At 43.6% G+C, this 20,183-nt stretch overlaps 1 long non-coding RNA gene across 1 annotated transcript in view; it reads right to left on the minus strand.

Moving 5' to 3' along the window:
- LOC122707916 overlaps positions 1–20,124 on the minus strand; it is a 28,361-nt gene extending 8,237 nt beyond the window's left edge. The window contains exon 1 of the long non-coding RNA XR_006344958.1: positions 19,874–20,124. This is a non-coding gene — a long non-coding RNA (uncharacterized LOC122707916). The remainder of the gene's footprint in view (positions 1–19,873) is intronic.
- Positions 20,125–20,183: the final 59 nt, after the last annotated feature.

Below are 20,183 nucleotides of genomic sequence, written 5' to 3' on the forward strand. Positions count from 1 at the left end.
ATTGGATGCCATAATCTTGGGTTTTTGAATGTGGAGTTTTAAGCCAGCTTTTTCTCTCTTGTGTTTCATCTTCATCAAGTTCCTTTTTTTCCCTTTAGCTCCTTTTTGCTTTCTGCCATTAGGGTGGTGTCATCTGCATATCTGAGGTTATTGATATTTCTTGCGGCAGTCTGGATTCCAGCTTGTGCTTCTTCCAGCCCAGCATTTCTCATGATGTCCTCTGCATAGAACTTAAATAAGCGGGGTGATAATATACAGCCTTGACGGACTCCTTTCCTGGTTTGGAACCAGTCTGTTGTTTCATGTTCAGTTCTAACTGTTGTTTCTTGGCCTGCATACAGGTTTCTCAAGAGGCAAGTCAGGTGGTCTGGTATTCCCATCTCAGCAAGAATTTTCCACAGTTTGTTGTGATCCACACAGTCTAAGGCTTTGTAGTCAGTGAAGCAGAAGTAGAACTTTTCTGGAATTCTCTTGCTTTCTCTAGCAGATGTTGGCAATTTCATCTCTGGTTCCTCTGTCTTTTCTAAATACAGATTGTACATTTGGAAGTTTTCAGTTCATGTACTGTTGAAGTCTAGCTTGAAGGATTTTGATCATTACCTTGCTAGTATGAAGTGAGTACAGTTGTGCAGTATTTTGAACATTCTTTGGCTTTGCCCTTATTTGGTATTGCAAGGAAAACTTTCCTTTCAGATGTCATTACTATTATCACTTTACATCTTCCCATCTATCCTCATGCCAGAATAGTATGACTCTTGACAAAGTTAAATAAACCCCACCCATTTCCTTTTATGAGTAGATATCAATAAGCCCTATTAAGAGAGTTCTTTGCCCATTCTGATTCTCTGTTCCCGGGATAGTACTGAGCTCTACCATACATAGTCACTGCTAAGATGGGAAAATGAAACCATAGCCTTGAATCAAAAGGGTTATATGAGAGGATATGAATAGATCAGCAGAGATAGATAGATGAATGGATAGATAGATAATGGATGGATAGATAGGTAGACAGATAATAGATAGAGATTAATACAAGCCAGGGTCAGCTAAGCAGAAAAAGGAATTCTGTGAAGCAAAGTTAATAACCAAACCCTTTGGTAAGTCCCCAGATCTGTGGCAGCCAAATGGGAAAGGCAAAGCCAGAAGAGAAATCTGAGCTCAAGAACCAGCTGTAGAATTTTCCGAGAGAAAATCAGAATCCTATGTAAGGAGTGGCTGAATTATTTGGATGCATTAAATTTTGTCGCTGCCCCTTTGCGAGGTCCATGATTTCCCCCTTCCCTTGTCTCACTAGGAGGCACCCTGAATCAGACACCGGACCCTCACACAGGAGGAGGTCTGACACCATCAGCTGCCAGGCCCTTGTACTTGCCCGAGATGCCCCCTTTCCTCCCTCTGACCCCCACCTACATCCTGCCTGGTCCCATTGCACTGCCTGTCATTGCTCCACACTGAGAGCTGCCTATCTCTGGAGTGCAGCGGCCCGCTTTCTCTGACATGCTCTCAGTCACTCACAAAACTCATTCTTTGTCACGTTATCCCCAGCACCCCTTGGCAATTTGTAACTCCATCTTCAAGGCTCCTGGAGCATTTTGTCAGAGGGCTTATCAACATGTTATAATTGCTTGCCTAAATGTCCCTTATAGACTGACTACTTTTCTTGTTCATTTCTGGATCCCCATGCTTAGCATTTTTCTTGGCATACCATAGGTACTCAATGTATATTTCTTAGATGAATGAATCAAATATAGCTTATTCCATGTTCACCTATTCACTTCATTATCCTCTAAGATCTTGCAAATCAAGAGTGGCAATCTCCTAAAACAAACAGTATGACACTTAATAGATGTCGCTATCACAGTTAACAGCCAGCAAATAGCCTCAGTCAGGAAAAATAATTAACGTGCCCAGATACTGTGTTTCTCTGTAGCTCTTTATTCCCAGGGCAACTCCTCTAGGTAAGGACTCCGTCTCTGAAAGCACATGCAAATATATTTTCTGAGACTAGTTCTGGAGAGTACAGTGCAAGATTGTGAAATTCAAAACACACCTGGGAAATTCAGACATGATCTCAATAATAAGAGCTGTAATCAAGGAAGAAACCCTTACTTAAGCAAATAATTTGCCTTGGGAGTAAAAAGCTGAACACGGTGTTCTTCACACACAGGGACTTCAGTCGGCATTTTGTCTTCACTCTGCATAGATCTCGCTGAACAAATCACCAAAATAAAATATTTACACTATGCCTACCATAGTAGAAATGGTCTTCCAATCAGAGAAGAAATTGATGTGGTGGGAATAAGAAAGAGAGAGAGTAGGAGAAAGAGTGCTTAAAATTAAAAGGAAGTGCCATCCAAGGGCAAAGCAATTTGCCCCAAATTCCCCCCAAGTGAGGGTAACATGAGTGGTAATGAATTAGGTCTTATCTCTGCATTTTTGTGGATGATTTGCAAACATCAGATTGTGCGATGTTATAGACACAATCCTCAACTTTCAAGAGAGGGAGAAAAGTTGAAGCAGAAAAATACACTTTGACTGGATAAACAATAGCCAGACAACTGTATATCACAGCAAGATATAATGTCAGGTGTGGAATCAGATAAATTGCAAATAACAGTGGAAAAACAACTGAACCTTGAGGACTATCAGCAGATAAACTAGATGAAGTGGACAAAAACTCATTGGGTAGAGATGATGGTGAAGCCTTCCTGGCAGAAAAGTGGGGGTAAGTAGACAAAGGAAGTAGTGGATTAGTGATGGAGCCTGAGCATCTAGATTAAAAGCTGCAGTCAACTTTCCAAAAGTTAGATAAAATAATAGCAAGAAACAAAAGTATAATGGTAGTAGTGTCAGTCGTGATAAGCAGATAATTTGTTACCCTATACAGCCTGAGGTCCCTGTCCAGAGGCAAGCAGAAATCCAAGTTCCTGGACGTATCAGCCTATACAGTCAACAAGAGAAGATGCAATGCAAAGAGCAGCAAGAATCATAGAGTGTTTGCACTGAAAGGGACCTTACACTTCAGTTCAGTTCAGTTGCTCAGTTGTGTCCGACTCTTTGCAACTGCATGGACTGCAGCACACCAGGCTTCCCTGTCCATCACCAATTTCTGGAGCTTGCTCAAACTCATGTCCATCAAGTCAGTGATGCCATCCAACCATCTCATCCTCTGTTGTCCCCTTCTTCTCCTGCCTTCAATCTTTCCCAGCATCGGGGTCTTTTCAAATGAGTCAGGTCTTCGCACCAGGTGGCTAAAGTATTGGAGTTTCAGCTTCAGCATGAGTCCTTTCAATGGATATTCAGGACTGATTTCTTTTGGGATTGACTTGTTTGATCTCCTTACAGTCCAAGAGACTCTCAAGAGTCATCTCCAACACCACAGTTCAAAAAAATCCATTCTTCAGTGCTCAGCTTTCTTTATAGTCCAACTCTCACATCCGTACATGACCACTGGGAAAACCATAGCTTTGATTAGATGGACCTTTGTTGGCAAAGTAATGTCTGCTTTTGAATATGCTGTCAAGGTTAGTCATAGCTTTTCTTACAAGGAGAAAGTGTCTTTTCATTGAAAATCTTTAAATTTCATGACTGCAGTCACCATCTGCAGTGATTTTGGAGCCCAGGAAAATAGTCTCTCACTGCTTCCATTGTTTCCCCATCTGTTTGCCATGGAGTGATGGGACTGGATGCCATGATCTTAGTTTTTGAAAGTTGAATTTTTTTTTTTTTTTGAAAGTTGAGTTTTAAGTCAGCTTTTCCACTGTCTTCTTTCATTTTCATCAAAGGGCTCTTTAGTTCCTCTTTGCTTTCTGCCATCAGGGTGGTGTCATCTGCATATCTGAGGTTATTGATATTTCTCCGAGCAATCTTGATTCCAGCTTGTGCTTCATTCAGCCTGGCATTTCACATGATGTACTCCGCATGTATATGAAAGTGACCTTAGCAGTTATATAGAGCAGCCTCCCTTTGCAGGACAACAGACTATCTTGGTTTCCTTCCCACTTCACTGGACATGTCTTCTCAACTCCTTTTCTGATCTCTGTTTCTCTTTCCCTCTTCTAAATGTTGGGATGGATCCCTTTCTTCCATAAGCACTCATTCCCTAAGTGATCCCTTCCAGTTTCCAAGATTTAGATATCTAAAAGATTACTTCCATATCTGTATTCCTAGCCTTGACATCTCTCTCAGCTGAGCTCCAAACCTGTGTACTCAACTGCATGCTTGGCATCTCCCATTGAATGGCTTCCAGGCATGTCCAAAAAATAGAGCTCTTAATTCTGCTTTTTCTACCCAGGTCAGTTCCTCCCTGGTTTCCCCCATCTAAATAAAGTTACCTCAATCTACCCATTTGCCCAAGCCAAAAACATGGGTTCCATCTTTGTTTCCTTTTTTTTCCTCTTTCTCTCTCATCAGCCACATTCCATCTATTGACAAGTCATGCTAATTAATTTGCTAGTGACGAATAGGTGTATCCATTCTATTTCCACGGCCACTACCCTGACTCAAGTCACCATCCAAGTTCATCTAGAGTAGCTGCCCACAGCCCTCACTTCTATTCTGAGAGCATGTCCTTGAAGTTCATCCCCTACACAGTGGCCAAAGTGACCTTCCAGAAAGATTTTTTAAAGAGTATAAATGGTATAAATCATTGTTAAATGCTGACTGATACAGGAAAAAAAATTGTTGGGCAGAGCTTCAGTGGCATGATAATCCTAAGTGAGGGTAACGTCGATCCAGCCAGATCTTTCCATCGCATAATGGCCTGCCATGCACTCAGTGTTTCTGCTGGCCCTGCCCTGGGCTCTAACATTGCACCACCCCTTCTTAGGGGCTCCTTGGGCTGTGCATCTGCCTGCTCAATTTTTAAACAAAAATAGCAAGCGTGCTTTGCATTACTTCTCCTCCCTCACTTCTGGAACATCATCTCTAAATTGTCATATGAACGTTGCCAAAAATCTGGACTTTAGAAATATGCAAATGGTTAACAACATTGCTCACATTTCTTTTGGATATCGAGTGAAGCATGGTCACTGCTATAGAGTCTCCTGGCCTCAGAGAATGCAGAAGCAACTCTGGGTTTTGGGGACTGTCTCATTTCCATTAATCACCCCCCCCCACAGACACACCCCACTCAGATTGGAACATATAGGTCAGTGTTTATGTCCACAGTTGCATTAAACCCATTAAGCTAGGGATGAGGGGGGGAGAGTGTTGCTTGTTTGGCTACTTAGGAGTGATAGAATAAGGGCTCTAATATGCCCCAGAGACTCTGAATAATATAATAATGTGTACTGCTCAAAGCGCTATCAGAGTCATTATGTCATTATTCAGCCCAATAATGCTACAGCTCTAGGTCCTAACATCTCTATTTTGCAAAAGAGGAAACTGAGGCTCACAGGGCAAAGTTGCATGATAACATTACAGAGCCGTGATGAAAAATCCTGACAGCGTGGTAAAAGCACTCACATCGCCCTGAGTGAGGTTGGGGGTAGTATTTCAGCAAGGCTCCCTGTTACTTTTTGGAAACCAAGGGAAACCCCTCCCCATCATGAAGCCCCTTGCCCAGCACCATTTCCAGTAGCTGCAATGAGCACTTGGTGACCCCATCCTCTGCGGGTCTGTTTCCTGGAGGGATATCCCCCAGGTTGTCTTTCTGTCCTCCCCTCACCAGGCCTCTCTGTGGGTCCTGGCGTCCTTGCCGCAGGGACAGCATCACGTTCAGAGTCCCCAGCCCACCCCGGGGAAGGGCCGCTGATTAGATCGTGGGCTCTTCCCACCCACACTCCAATCTGAGGCCGGAGGCACTGTCAGACGGCCCCTCCGTCCTCGTCAGCTCTCCCCGCTGTGTTACCGTGCAGACAGAGGAAAATGACAGTTTTCATCATTTCCTGCTAAACGATTCCGTGCTGATTCAGCCAGTTTCAACACCACGGCGGTGCAATGACGAAAAGGAGGGGAAAGACCCAGAATAGACGAGCAAGTGCTTATCAACCGTTTTGAGGTATGGTTGCTGGTGGGCCCGTTCTTTCCCTTCACTCAGGAAAGCCTTTGGCACCCTTTTCAAGGACAGATGGCTGCATGGGAGAGGAGCCCCCTCAGAACCATCCCTTCGCTTACCTGACTGATCTCCCCATCAAAGACTCTTTTTTGGAAAGACACCATTATTTCTCATGCCCCAGCAATGGGAATGCTTGGCATAAAAACCAGTCGGCAGAGCAGAAATAGAGTGTTCCAGAACAGAACCGAGCCATGACCTCGGGTAAGTCATTTCCCATGTCTGGATCTCAAGTCCTGTCTACAGAGCAAAGATCAATCTTCAAATGGGTGATACACTTGGCAAAGCTATGAAGCATTGGAAGAAAGCAAACTGCATGGAGTTTTCTCTCTTCAGATCCCCCACTTACTTGTACTATAGGATCTCCCCACATAAGAGCCAGAGGGCAGGGTGGCCAAACAGGGGTTGTTTTGCCTGAAAGACACTCCGGAGAGAGTCATGCTCTGGGGAGGACTTTGTCTTGCGTCTTCTTTCTGCCTGAGGGCAGCAATGGAGACATCCCCACGCTTCTGCCTCTAGCACTTTACCACTTCTGAAGACCTCTTGCCGCCCTGGGACACCTCCAGCTACAGCCCAAGCTCCCTTTCCTGCTTTATTGAGTCAAACTCAGCCTTCAAGGAATAATCCCCACTTCTTTAATCCCTTCCAGGTCACACCAATTCACCTCAAAATGCATATGTTCCTTCTCTGTTCTCCCCACTTTAACTTTTAATTTAATAGAACTAATTAGGCTGAGTAGCAGAGCCACCAGGGTGATGGTTTGCTCTGTTCTAAGATCCCAGGTAGAGAGTGATCCCATGGTGGGACTTCCCTTTCTTCCCTCCATATTGTGAAAGGTGTGGTTCTCTTTGCACGGGATCTTCTCTTTTTCTTTCCTTCTCCCTGTCCTTACGTAATTCCCATGGGCAGTATAGGTCAGTCTTACAATCACTCCCTCCACGCTGTCTGCCCTCACATTATCAGACCATCTGCCGAGGGCACCCGCCCCAGCTGCTGCCCTTCGTCTTCATCACGGGCACCCCTGTAACTCCTGCTCACTTCCTGTCTGCTCCACTGGGAGCAGATCCCTGGGAGCAGGGTTCACCCCTGGGTGTTGACCCCACATGTCCCCAGGACCAAGCACTTTGCCTCGCACAGTGTAGGGACTGCATAAAGAGATGCTGAATGAATGAATCATGGTGGCAAAGAAGAGGTATTTTGGCACTGACTTGGAACTGGCAGGACCTCAGATGGCACCTGGAGAGGGCCTCCACCGAAGCCTGGCATTCCTCTGCAGCGTTCCTGACCCAGACACAACCGGTTCCAGTAAGACCGGGAGCAGGTGTCCAGACACCACTTCTTCACAAGCCCACTGATGCTCCACTGTGGCGGTTCTGCTAGCAAGTTCTTCCTCATCCAAACCGGCTCCTCCGCACACTGACCGTTCCCTTCCTGCCCGCAGGGGAGGGTACAGATGTTCTATGACAAGCACTGAGGGTGTGTCCAACGCTGATGGCAGTCGTCTCCCTTGGCATTTCTTGATTTCTTTCTGAAGTTGTCAGTTGAGCCTCACCACCTTCTGCCTCCACTCCACCGCCTGGCGTCAGATCTCCATCATTCGGATGGAGTCTTCCTTAGGACCATCTGACTTTCACTCCCTGATTCTCCTCCAGGCATTACCTTTCGCACCTCCATTGACTCCATCCTCCCTGCTCCATACCCAGACTCAAGTCCTTAATGTTTTGGTAGAGCCCTCTGGATGCTCTCTTCTCTGAAAGGTGAGCTGGGATGTTAAAGTGAGAGCGTTTTCTCTTAGGAAATGTAGACATTGGTCCCAGTGTGGAGCGACATGCCCTCCATGAAGGACAAACCATGCCCTCACAATCATCTCCTTTCCCGCCAACACCTGCGAGTGTCTCTTTTCTCCAACAACCTCGGTCCTTCTGCTGTTTTTCGTATGGCATGATTTCCAAAGCTTCCACAGCTCCAGCCATCCTTCCCGGGATGATTATTAACAGGGACCTCCCTGAAAAATCGCAAACCTGACCCCAGCCAGATCCACCTGAGTCCATAGAGTAACATATAGGTCCCAGGTTTTCATTTATACACACAGAACACTAAGAAGGGTCCCTATCACTATCAGATAATTATTCTTTCTCACAGTGGAATATGTTATGTGCAGCAAGGCAGAAGTTGCCCTGGGGAAGGACTAGGATATATACAATCTGCTCTCCATTTAAAAAATGAAAAAGAAAATGGGGAAAAAAAATCCACAACTTCTCCCTTTCTGTGCTGTTAAGATAAACATCCTTTCCCCCAGTTCCACAGCTCAAGCTGATGGTGAATACTTTTCTCCCTACAGAAATCACTTCTGAAAAGCAGACATTTAACATTTCCAATCTGTCTCTGAAGCTGAGATTAAATTACATTCTGTTTTGAAGGAATCGAAAACACACTTGTTAATATAATAAATGCCTTCCGATGGTTCTAGAATTTGTCTTTGTTAGGCACATAATTCAAGAATTATCTATTATGGTAAAAAAAAATTGAGCCATCTGGGTCTGTGCTAATATCTGTGAGCAATAAGTCTTCGATTTCCTGCATACTTCATTACTGGCGATACACAGAGAGCAATCATTCCAAAATCAGGGCTTGTTTTCTGTTGTCGGACTATTGTTCATCAGGATTTATGAAGCAACAAAAAGGCATTTTCTTGATTTTCATAAGTTAAGCTAACAGTCCGGTGATGACAACCCCATTAAAACTCAGCAAGTTAGATGTTTAAACCATGCAGTTTTATACCATATCTATCATTTTTACAAAGCGGCTTTCTTTCCTCCAACTTTCCATAGAATCTTTTATCAATAGAAAAGACAGGGAAAAAATGCTTATTTACCATATATTTGTTAAGCCATATACATTTGCAATGTATCTTACCTGACAATGTGGAAAGGATATAAAGCGTTAGCAAACTGACCAATTTTGATGATGTAGAGAAGAGAGATGGTAGGCAAATAGCGTTCTCTCCGAATGAACTCTGCCACTGTGCTTTTTAATGTGCTTCGCCCTGGGGATGGAAACAGGGAAGAGCCACCTCACCGGTAGCTGGGGCCAGTCGCACAGTGCCCTCTGGAAACAGCATGCTGGCCCACCTCAGAGTTACTGGGTCTACACTCCACAGATGCACAACCTGCACACTGTCTGTTGTGAGTCTTCTTGTGACTCAGGATGCTGGAAGACTTCAGTGCCAGTTGAGACTTTGGGAATAAACGCAGGAAAGGAGTCTCTGACTGGCAAGAAAAAGAGATATCTTGGCTTTAATGCCTTGCATTTAGGAAGTTCCCATTGGCGATGGAGGGATTCCTGTTAGGTCCTGAGAGCATTAGTTTATTCTCCGTGACTCATTTCTTCCTCAGAGCTGCCTGTTGGATTTACAGCTAAAGAGTTAACCAGGCAAATGGGACCTAATGAAACTTAAAAGCTTTTGCACTACAAAGGAAACTATAAGCAAGGTGAAAAGACAGCCCTCAGATTGGGAGAAAATAATAGCAAATGAAGCAACAGACAAAGGATTAATCTCAAAAATATACAAGCAACTCCTGCAGCTCAATTCCAGAAAAATAAATGACCCAATCAAAAAATGGGCCAAAGAACTAAACAGACATTTCTCCAAAGAAGACATACAGATGGCTAACAAACACATGAAAAGATGCTCAACATCACTCATTATTAGAGAAATGCAAATCAAAACCACAATGAGGTACCATTACACGCCAGTCAGGATGGCTGCTATCCAAAAGTCTACAAGCAATAAATGCTGGAGAGGGTGTGGAGAAAAGGGAACCCTCTTACACTGTTGGTGGGAATGCAAACTAGTACAGCCGCTATGGAAAACAGTGTGGAGATTTCTTAAAAAACTGGAAATAGAACTGCCATATGACCCAGCAATCCCACTTCTGGGCATACACACTGAGGAAACCAGATCTGAAAGAGACACGTGCACCCCAATGTTCATCGCAGCACTGTTTATAATAGCCAGGACATGGAAGCAACCTAGATGCCCATCAGCAGATGAATGGATAAGGAAGCTGTGGTACATATACACCATGGAATATTACTCAGCCATTAAAAAGAATTCATTTGAACCAGTCCTAATGAGATGGATGAAGCTGGAGCCCATTATACAGAGTGAAGTAAGCCAGAAAGATAAAGAACATTACAGCATACTAACACATATATATGGAATTTAGAAAGGTGATAACGATAACCCTATATGCAAAACAGAAAAAGAGACACAGAAATACAGAACAGACTTTTGAACTTTGTGGGAGAAGGTGAGGGTGGGATATTTCAAAAGAACAGCATGTATACTATCTATGGTGAAACAGATCACCAGCCCAGGTGGGATGCATGAGACAAGTGCTCCGGCCTGGTGCACTGGGAAGACCCAGAGGAATTGGGTGGAGAGGGAGGTGGGAGGGGGGATAGGGATTGGGAATACATGTAAATCCATGGCTGATTCATATCAATGTATGACAAAACCCACTGGAAAAAAAAATAATAATAAAAAAAAAAAAAATAAAAGCATGTGCATATCAAAAAAAAAAAAAAAAAAAGAGTTAACCAGGGCAGAAAGTTTTTGTTTGTTTGTTTGTTTGTTTTAAAAGAAGGAAGCTCTTGCCATCTAAGAGTCAAAGAGAAGGCTCTCAGGTCAGTTTCATCTTAAATCAGCCTACGGCTTGCTGGTAGCCATGACCTTAGTAGCTGGGGCCTAAGAGACACTCGTGGGTGACACTGAAAGCAGAGAAGGAGTTTGAAGACATTTCATTCTGAGAAGAGGCGAGCTTCCCAAGTGGGGTGAGTTCATTGTGAACTTGGATAGGGACAGAGAGATGGATCGAGTCCCCAAGAGCCCCTCAAAGTCTTCTCTCTAGGCCTCTTCCATTATCTTGCTGTTCTAGAAGCATGGCTGGAAAGGGCGAGGAAAACAGGGGCTCCCATTTTTTTGTGCCTATTGTATTCTACACACTGTACTAGACATGTTTATATATGTGATCTGTGGTTTTCAAAGATGCCCGATCTGCTGTTTTTCCCAAACATAGCCTCCCATGAACCCAGAGCTACAATTTCCAGCTGTGATGGGGAGACATGAAAAAAACCGTGTGCCCAATTGTGCTTCATGATCTGCCCTCAGGAGGTGACTGATGTGGAGCCGGCAAAAGCACAATCACTTTGATAGATGGCTGGCTCCTCCAGGCTCTGTTTTTAAGAAACTCAAAGTCTTCCTGTGGGATTGCCTAAGATTCCAGGAAGCCTGGGCTTTGTTCCTTTCTGCCATCGTTGCGGCTGAGGTCAGATGCCATCTTCTGTGTTACAAACTCCCTTTCCTGAAATGAAAACCAGTAGAAACAGCTCCCAAACCCAGTCAGCATGGACCGGTTGGTAGCTGAATTCCCTTCCACCCATCTTTGCTTCTTGTTTGTTCTCTCGCCTTGTGAGTTAATGCCATAAACTTTATTCCCAGTCGTTCTATCATTACCCTTTATTGGGCTTCTCTTGGGATACCCAGTAGAATAATGGAACACAGACTCTATTTTTTATTTTTTTTATGAAACTGCCCTGTAATAAAATAATTTTTAAAATGATAGATTAGATCTTAAAGTATACGAACAGCTTATGTTATCGCTTGCCTGAGAGGCTTCACCCCTCCTGTATGGTTCTGACTCTGTTTCTGATTAAATAAAAAAAAAAAATGCTGTTGTGAGCATTTGGCTTTTGATTTTCCATAATTCTTATTTGTAAGCACTTTTGTGCTGGTTCCTCCTTATAATTTACTAAGTGCTTTGCTCTTTGAGAGCACTTAGCAGAAAGAGGTGCAGGGAAATTACATCTGGCAATTATGCTGGTAAATTTAACTCTAGGGTTTAGGCTGTGCAGGTCATCCTTTGCTTTAGGTTTCCTGTCCTTGTCCTTGGCAACAGGTTGCCCGAGGGCTGCTCCTGACCATGTTGAAAGAGGCATGAGGCAATTTCATTGCCTGCTGTTAAGCTGTCATTTAGGGTTCTGATGGCCCTGGGAATGCATGTGTGGGACTCATTCAAGAGCCAGAACAAAGATAGTCCTGCCAAGGCAAAACTCAAGAAGCCTACATTCCAAGAAGTCTTGTGGTCTTAGTTTCTCGGGGCGCCAACTAACGCAGCCCTCAAAAAAAGAATATGGCCAATTTTTTTTTCCTCTGCCTTAGAGAAGATGCCAATAGTCTTGTCTATGATCTGCTCCTCTCACTTGCCTAAGCGTTTCATATGCCTTCTGCATAGAACAACCATCGAATGTATCTCCAAACTCAGGTACTTCTGAGGGTATAAGAAGGACCTTGATAGTCACATAAGAAAAATGGATGTTATCAAAGATTCCTGGGTGAACTGGGTTGAGTGGCCACCACCTCCCAAGATCCCCACTCCTCGGGTTAACAAGAAATGGGGATATAAAATAAGACTGGAGAATGAGTGGTTTGAGTCATCAGCTCTGAGTCTGCTTCCCCATGCTGCCTTTTCCAAAATGCTGGTGGTTTCAACCTTTTTCCTGCCAGGGAGAGAGAAGACACTTGATATCAATGTGTACTTAGTCTTCTGAGGAGTTGGTATGGTGAAGCATCAAAGCATGTGAGCTCTGAAGCCAGACTGTCTGGGTTTAAATCATAGCTCCCCACTTACTAATTGGGTGACCTTGGGAAAGTTACTTACTTTTTTGTGCTTCAGTTACTGAGTAAATGATTAAGAGAGAACTCAGGAAGATTATAGAAATGGAAACACATCTACCTGGAAACAAGAGGCAAGAGGAAAGGAGGTGGCTGCTTAACAGGTGTTACCATTTTTTTTTAATGCCCACCAACATCAAACCCTACGTGATAACTTTTACCTTAATAACAACTCTGCAAGGTATATATTCTTATCACCCTTATAAGCCTCAAAACCGTGTTACATCTGTTTGACAGATGTAAACATGGAAGCTTGAAGACATCACGTATCTTACCCAAGGTCATATAGCTAGCAAGAGTTAGAATCCCAAGCAACCTATCCAGGCTCTAAAGTCTGCATTTCTTCTAGAATACATCTCTCACCTGGAGTATGCATGTTTACAACAAGGGTATTCTGCTTCATTGAGACCCCTGGTCAAGCTTAACTCACCACTGCCTCAAGAAGTTTACCCCAGATTGAAAGCCCCTCTTGCCAAAGCATTTCTCCTGCCTCAAGACTTTAATGGTATCGCTGTGTGCCCCAGGATGAGTTACTTCATCTCTCTTTGCTTCTGTTTCCTCATCTATAAAATGAGGCTTATATCCACACCCGCCTCCTGGGAGTTTTGTGAGCATTCAGTGAATGAACACATGCAAAGCCCTCAGAATGCTGCCTGACACTGCAAAGCACAAAATGATTTGCTGTTGGGATCATGCTCGGGGAACATCAGAGAGTAGAGAGACAGTAGCCTCCTCATTAGGTTGGAAGGAATGTGGAAAACTTCAGAATTCCTCTGCCAAACAAGAAAGAGGTAAAGAGGTAAATGGGACAAAGAAAAAGATCCTCCTTTCTGCCTCTGTAAAGAACCTTCTCAAGGTTCTGGCTCATACGTCATCCTTTCTTTCAGTTTCACAGTAGCGAGGAATTGGTCTACATTCAGCCTCTTTGAAACCCAGGTCCGTGGTTTCTGCCCTTGCCTGATGACTCTGTCCTGCTCCCTCATTGCCTGCTCGTTAGCAACGTTAACTGGCCTGAGAAACTCATAACCTCGCTGACTGCTCTGTGTCTCTGGGAACGGCGAGCCAGAGCAGAGTCCAACTTGAGAGGCGCACGCACCTGAAGCAAGGTTCTTCATCTAGAAAATGAGGAGGTTGGACTCACTCAGTGATCTCCAAGGCCAGCTCTGACACTCTATGGGTCTGTGATTCAAAGGCGCCCCTGGATTACCAAGGCTGAGCCGGTTGCATTTCTCATGCATAATAGACTAGAGGGAAGCAATTGGTGGGAATTAAAGTCTCAAGTCCCAAGCACTGCCGTTTGTCCTTGACGCTCACTGGGAAGCCGAAGGTCATACTTTGCCAGAGTCTTAAATATCAGTCTCATCCATAAACTTCTTTCAGGCTGCTGGGAGAGTCAAAGGCTCTTATTCCAGAAGAGAGCAAGGTGGGGAAAGGACAGAGGAAATGGAATATTTTAATACCAGCCAGCAGCTTCTAGAATCGAATGGCCTTTTTCAGCTTTCTTTCGCAACTGTGCTGTTTGATCTCCCTGCCATTGGGTTGGAAATTGTAAAAATATTTAACTTGCAAAACTCCACAGTGGATGTGGTTTTTCCATCCACCATTTAAAATCCTGGAATTCTATGATAACCAGAGACCGTGGGCTGAATCCTCAAGGGCAATAAAGTCCTAGAAACAGGGATGAAGGTCACAGGCATTGTCCTGTCCAGCCTATGAAGTGTGAACTTGAGAATGAGCTGGGAGAGTGGAGAGGGAACACAGAAGGAAGGCTTGTATGCAGATTCTGTAGGGTCAAGCAATGGTTTCCTAAATGTCACGTTCAGCATGGAACTGGGTCAAAAGAGAGAATGGTTGTTCCTAGTCCCCGGAGACCTAATTCAATTCCACCTGTTGTCGGGATTCCACTTCCCCTCAAGCACATTGTGTCTCTACTGCATTACGATGGCATATTCTACAGTCTAATGAGACCTCTGCCATGGGGCGCTCCTGCCAGGGAACCGCTTATATTCTGTCTATCCCAAGTGTCTCTCTGATTCACATCCTATCCCTTGGCTCTACTGAAGTCCCTTGTTCACAAGGTTCACTGATGATTTCCGGAGATCAGCGCTCCAGACACACTTATGAGAAAGAGTATAATAGGTTGATAAGCACCGAAACCCACAGCCAGTCATCCCGGGTGAGAACCCCGCTTCTATCACACGTTGACAAATTACTTAATGTTTTTGACTCAGTCTCTCCTCCATAAAATGGGGAATAGTTTACCTCAGCAGGTTGTGGAAAGGACTGTAGTATATGGATATTTATATATGTATCACCTATTTTTTTCCTCATTCTCATCAAATGAGAGCTAGATATTTTATGTCAGAGACTCCTGGGAAGGCTTTTAAAGCTCTGAAAATCCTCCTTCACCCCTTGAGGGCTTTGTCCCTCCAGCATCTGAAGTTTAATTCCAGATTTTACTGCTGCAAAAGGGAAGAGGTTACTTGTCTAATGATGATCGGCGATTATCTCACTCTCTGGGAGAGATCAAACCCTGTCCTGGTGTGAAAGGAGGAGAAAAGGAAATAAGAAGGTGCTAAGTGCTGTGAAGCAAGAGATGCAGAGGCACGGTGCAGGAAGAGGAGAAAGGGGCCAAGACGGAGTTGCTCAGAGGCCTGAGAGCGGCTTTCCTCAACGGCGCAGATTCGCTTCTCTGGTGTCGCTAACTGTGCCCCCACCCCTCTGTCGTCAGAAACCCCCACGCCTCTCCCTGCCCTTCTCCTCTCCACCCCCAACCAGCTCCAGCTCCAGACCGTCCTGACCCCCAAGAGGCCCCTTCAGAGCTGAGGGAGAGGAGGTGGGATGAGGCAGGATTTCAGGTCATCTATGCCCACCATCTCCAGCACTGGCTCTGCTGTGATGACCAGATTTTCAGAAATAAGCCTGGGACACACTTCAAACCAGGGCTCAGAATGACACCCATGCTGCATCCTCCCAGCTTGGTGCAGAGTGGCAGGGTGGATGGAAGATGCCAGGGGAAGCGTGTAAGGAAGGGGGCTCCCAGGCCCAGTGGAAAAGGGGCCCATGCCCCTCCCCTCACGCGGAGATGCGATTCCTGCTTTTGGCAGCTCCAAGGCATTAAGAGTTCTGTCGATGGCACATTTTATTTTTCTTAATCAGTTTTATTGGGGTATAGTTGTTTTACGACGTTGTGTCTGTCTCCACTATTACAGCAAAGTGAACCAGCCCCGTACACACCTATCCCCCATCCCTCCTGGACTTCTTCCCGTCCACGTCACCACAGAGCATTAAGTAGAGTTCCCTGGGCTATGCAGGAGGTTCTCATCCATGGTCTACTTTATGCAGAGAATCAACACTGTACTTTACACATAGAACCAAATCTGTGTACTTTACACGTGGGATCAGATGTGTCCATCTCAACCTCCCTAGTCATGCCCCCGCTTCCCCCTTGGTGTCTATACAGCTGTTCTCTCCATCTGTGTCACGACTTCTGCTTTGCAGATAGGATCACCTACACCATTTTTCTAGATTACACATGTCTGTGTTAATATATGACATTTGCTTTTCTCTTTCTGACTTAACTTTCACTCCGTATGGCACTCTCTAGGTCCCTCCAGTACGATTCACAATAGCCAGGACATGGAAGCAACCTAAATGTTCGTCAGCAGAGGAGTGGGTAAAGAAGATGTGCAACATGTATTCAATGGGATATTAAAAAGGAACAAAATCGGGGCATTTGTAGAGATATGACACATTTCACCAACTAGGAATTAGTTCAGAGGCCTGGGTGGGCAGGCCTCAAAGCCCCGATTTTTCATGCCCTTTGTTAGGTTCCTTCTTCTCCTCCTCTAGCTTATATTTCTTTTCTCCACTTCCAGAAGAAAAAGGCCCTGGGTTGCACAAGGAAGTTGAATTTTGGGAGGGGATATATCTTTACAAAAGTAATGGGGTAAAAAATGAAATAGTCAGTTTGTAGGAAAATAGAAAATAGCAAAAAAAGCAAGACATGCCCATAATAGCCTAACCCAACAAGTTCCCTGCTCAGAGGTAGTCTTGTTGAACAGCCTTGTGAATATTCTTTCAGAAGCTCTGTAGGTACATGTAAGCACTTGAGAATAAATACAACAAAGTTTTATGGATAAAGTAAATGTATGTATGTTATGCTTATGACTCTGTGACTCCATATTCTGCTCAGTGATAGATCATGGATACATTTGTTTCCTAGGGTTGTTGTAACAAAGTATTAAAAAGTGGGTGGATGATACACCTTAAACTTATACTTAACTTATTAAAAAAAAAAAAGCCTAAACTTATAAAAGTGAAAGTGAAGTCACTCAGTCCTATCTGACTCTTTGCAACCCCATGGATTACGGTAGCCTGCCCTGCCAGGCTCCTCCATCCATGGGATTCTCCAGGCAAGAATAATGGAGTAGGCTGCCATTTCCTTTTCCAAACTCATAGAGTGCTGTAGGTCAATTACATATTTATGAAACAAGAAGAAAATGAATTAAAAATAAACAAAATTTTATTTGAAAAAAAAATAAAATAAAAATAACTTTACTGAATATTCTGGGAATTTTTACTAAATACACTGCAAATGTAAGGGAGAAGAATGTATCCCTTGACTCCAATTCACCATTGGTCAAGAGAGGCCCCATGAATATCCCCTGTAATTCCAGGTTGGGCCTGTATGTGTGCAAAACACATTCTTATCTACATTCTGCATGATGCTCCCCAGCAAAAAGGAACAGACAAGTGGTAAGGACCAAAGACAAGAGCTGTCTGATCTCACCTGCATGAGGCTGGTCAACTTACAATGCACGCAGCCAGTTTTTACAGAAAACCCTTGAACAGTACCATCTCATAGCGCTTTCCACAATGAGAGAAATTGTCTATATCTGTACAGTCCAGTGTGGGAGTCTCTAATCCTTATATGACTCTGGACTGTTAAAATGTGGCTTATGCAACTCAGGAACTGAACTGTTAATATTTGGTTAACTTCAATCAATTTAAATTTAAATATACAGAGCCACATATGGCTTGTGGCTACTTACAGGATGGCATCGGACTGGAATAAAATGTGGATGAAGAAGATTCTGAAATGGTGCGTAAGTGGTGCCAGCATGTCTTTTATCATGTACCAAGCACCATAAAAATTTAGAATTTTTCTATGATATACTAAGATCCTTACATATGTTATGCCATTTAACTCTCATGCCAACACTATGTCATAGACATTGCTATTCATGTTTTATAGCTGAAGTGACTAAAACTTAGAAAATGACTAAAGCTAAGTAACTTTCCTGTATTTCCATAGCTAATAATTGTCTGGGGCCAGAATTTAAAGCCAGGCAGTATAATTCCACAGGGTGCACTTTTAATCATTATACTATAAGATCCCTTTTGCTCCAAATTCCCATATATATATCAGTCTGTATCTGGATTTTATTTTTCCTATTGTGCACCCATACCACACCTTTTATTTACTGCAGCTCTAGAGTGTGTTTTGACCCCTGGTAGCTTTTTAACACTCTATCATGAAACATTTTAAAACATGTTGGTCATAGCTAACTACCTCCTTTATGTGACCCAGAAGTAATTAGAGAGGCAAAGGATGACTAACACGCTTTGCAAGTGAAAGTGTTAGTTGCTCAGCTGTGTCTGACTCTGTGACCCCATGGACATGCCAGGGTTCTCTGTCCAAGGAATTCTCCATGCAAGAATACTGGAGTGGGTTTCCATTCCCTTCTCCAGGGGATCTTCCTGACCCAGGGATTGAAGCCAGCTATCGTACATTGCAGGGAGATGCTTTAACATCTGAGTCACCAGGGAAGCCCAGGATACTTTGCTTTGGGCTTTAAGTAAAATCAAAAAGTCCACTGAAAATAGTTTTTTGTTATCCAACATGTTAAGAAATCCATAAGCAGGTATTTCCAGAATTAGCTAATAAAGTTGCTCAAAGACTTAAGTTTTCAAGTTCAGTTATCTTTTATTTTCCAGATTATTGGCATTTTCTCTAAAGCGTGTCTGTCCATGGTCCAAGATGAGTATAATACTTTATTTTGTTTTATTTTTAATTGGAGGATGATTGCTTTACATATACACAATGGAATATAACTCAGCCATGAAAAGAAACACATTTGAATCAGTTCTAATAAGATGGATGCACCTAGAGCCTATTTCACTGAGTGAAGTAAGTCAGAATGAGCAAGAAAAATATACTATAATACCACTTATATGCGGAACCTAGGAAGATGCAGTAGAAATAGAGTCACAGATGCAGAAAACACACTTACAAGGGGAGAGAGGGGGGCAGGATGTTTTGGGAGACTGGGATTGGCATATATACCCTGGTGTGTGTGAACTAGGTAACTAATGAGAACCTCTGTGCAGCACAGAGGATGCTAGTCCATGCACATGTGACCTAAAGGGGAAGGGCCTCTAGAAAAGCGTGTGTGTATGTGTATGTATAACTGACTCGCCTGGCTGTTCAGCAGAAGCTAACACAACCGTGTAAAGCAACTATACGCCTATTAAAAAAACACTCAGAGAAACAGAAACACCCAGTATGCACCACCTGTAGTTACTGTTAACAATCAGGCCTTGTACCTTTCCATCCTTTTGTAGTGCATACTTATAGATGCTTTTTTAAATGAAAAAGTATTATACCTTACATTTTCGTAGCCTCCTTTTTTAAAAAAATTTAAAGCTAGATAAGGGGCATTTCCACTATCAATAAATAGTTTATAGCTTGATTTTTTTAAGTCTAATATTATTTTTAAAAAGTATACTTAACCTAATCAATTCCTTATGGCTCAACATGTAGTCTTCTGATTAATATTTTAATATTTTAGAGATATATCTTTATGGATTCCCAAAGGTAGGAAAATGCAGTCAAAGATATGCACCTTATTAAGGTTGTTAGTACAGTTTGCCAAACCGCCCTCCAGAAAGCTTATATCAATTTACACAGCCCTTAGCTGTGTATGAGCTCCCCTCACCCCCCACTGCCTTACCCGCACTAGGGCTTATCATTCATCGTAATCTCAGCCAAGGGCAGCTTTTGTAAAAGCCAAGCTTACCTTTGTGACTGCATTTTATTCGTAACCCTTTGCAGCTCCCATGAATTCCTGCTTCGGCCAAGGTTGTGAGAGGGGTTTCTGGCCTCACTCGCTGCGCTGACATTGATTCAACTAACGGTTTTGTCAAAAAGACAAAGCTAATGGATGTGATCGCTGGGGAGACCTGCTAGCAACCAACCAGGTAGAAGGTTTGGGGGAAACAGCCCTTTCTCCAAAGTGCCTCGGACATTCTGGAGTGAGGCAATCCCTACTTTAATTGCCGTCACCTTCCTCTCCTGCAGGTTATTTCCCTGCTGGCCTCAGATTTCCC

The sequence above is a fragment of the Cervus elaphus genome, chromosome 14 (assembly GCF_910594005.1).
Source record: "Cervus elaphus chromosome 14, mCerEla1.1, whole genome shotgun sequence".
NCBI lineage: Eukaryota > Metazoa > Chordata > Mammalia > Artiodactyla > Cervidae > Cervus > Cervus elaphus.